This window comes from Vombatus ursinus, unplaced genomic scaffold, assembly GCF_900497805.2.
Source record: "Vombatus ursinus unplaced genomic scaffold, bare-nosed wombat genome assembly UNPS02014945.1, whole genome shotgun sequence".
In the NCBI taxonomy this organism is placed as follows: domain Eukaryota; kingdom Metazoa; phylum Chordata; class Mammalia; order Diprotodontia; family Vombatidae; genus Vombatus; species Vombatus ursinus.
The window spans coordinates 26312473-26313644 of record NW_020954723.1 but is presented as its reverse complement, the minus strand read 5'-3'; the positions used below and the strand labels follow the sequence as shown (position 1 = coordinate 26313644).

The 1172-nt window shown below is 38.1% G+C and overlaps 1 protein-coding gene across 4 annotated transcripts in view; it reads left to right on the top strand.

Annotated features, from left to right (window-relative positions):
• Positions 1-1172, top strand: part of DCAF4 (DDB1 and CUL4 associated factor 4) — a 26902-nt gene that overhangs the window by 5951 nt on the left and 19779 nt on the right. The gene's annotated exons all lie outside the window — the stretch shown is intronic.

Here is a 1172-nt window from a genome sequence, read left to right as displayed (position 1 = left end):
CACACACACACACACACACACACGTAATGACATACACATACCAGTTGCTGAAAAAATGATTTATCCCTATGCCTTTTCACCTAAAAATCTTCTTTCAGGATGGGATTACTCACTCCTGGAGATGCTTCAAGGCTTACCTTCTTCAGTTGTGATAGAAGGGAAAGACTGGAAATTTCTCACTTGTCTCTTTGTAAAGCTTAAACTATAATCCTGTTATTTGACCTACAAAGTTCTGTGTGATGGGAGGAGCACTGAGTGGGGAGTGGGGAGATCAGAGTTCTCTTAGCCTTACCCCTCAGTAGCTGTATGATCCTTAGGCAAGTGATTTAACCTTTTCGGGGTCTAAACTAATTTCCTTGTGCATAAAATTAGGAGGTTGTACTGAATGTTCTCTAAAGTGTGAGCCCTGATAACCTAAAATTTTATTGTAATGAGCTTTCTTAGCAAGGATGAAAATAGTCTCCCTTAAGAATTTATGACCAAGGGGCAGTTAGGTGGCACAGAGTACCAACGCTGGAGTCAGGAGGACCTGAGTCCAAATCCAGCCCCAGACACATAACACTTACTAACTGTGTGACTCTGGGCAAGTCACTTAACCCCAGTTGCCTCATACACAAAAAAAGAATTTATGACCAAACAAGAGATAGAGAACATTGTGAAATGCAAAATGGATAATTTTGATTACATTAAATTGAAAAGTTTTTGCACAAACAAAGCTAATGAAACAAAGATTAGGAGAGAAGCAGACAACTGGGAAATAATTTTTACAACCAGTGTCTCTGATAAAGGCTTCATTTCTAAAATATATGGAGAACTGAGTCAAATTTATAAGACTGCAAGTCCTTCCCAAATTGATAAATGGTCAAAGGATATGAACAGGCAGTTTTCAGAGAAAGAAATAAAGCTATCTGTAGTCATATGAAAAAATGCTCTAAATCACTATAGATTAGAGAAATGCAAATCAAAATGATTGTGAAGTACCACATCATACATGGCTAACATGACAAAACAGGACAATGATAAATGTTGGAGAAGATGTGGGAAAATTGGAACACTAATACACGGTGGAGTTGTGAACTGATCTAACCATTCTGGAGAGTAATTTGGAACTATGCCTAAAGGACTATAGAATTGTGCATACCCTTTGACCCAGCAGAAGCACTTCTAGGGTT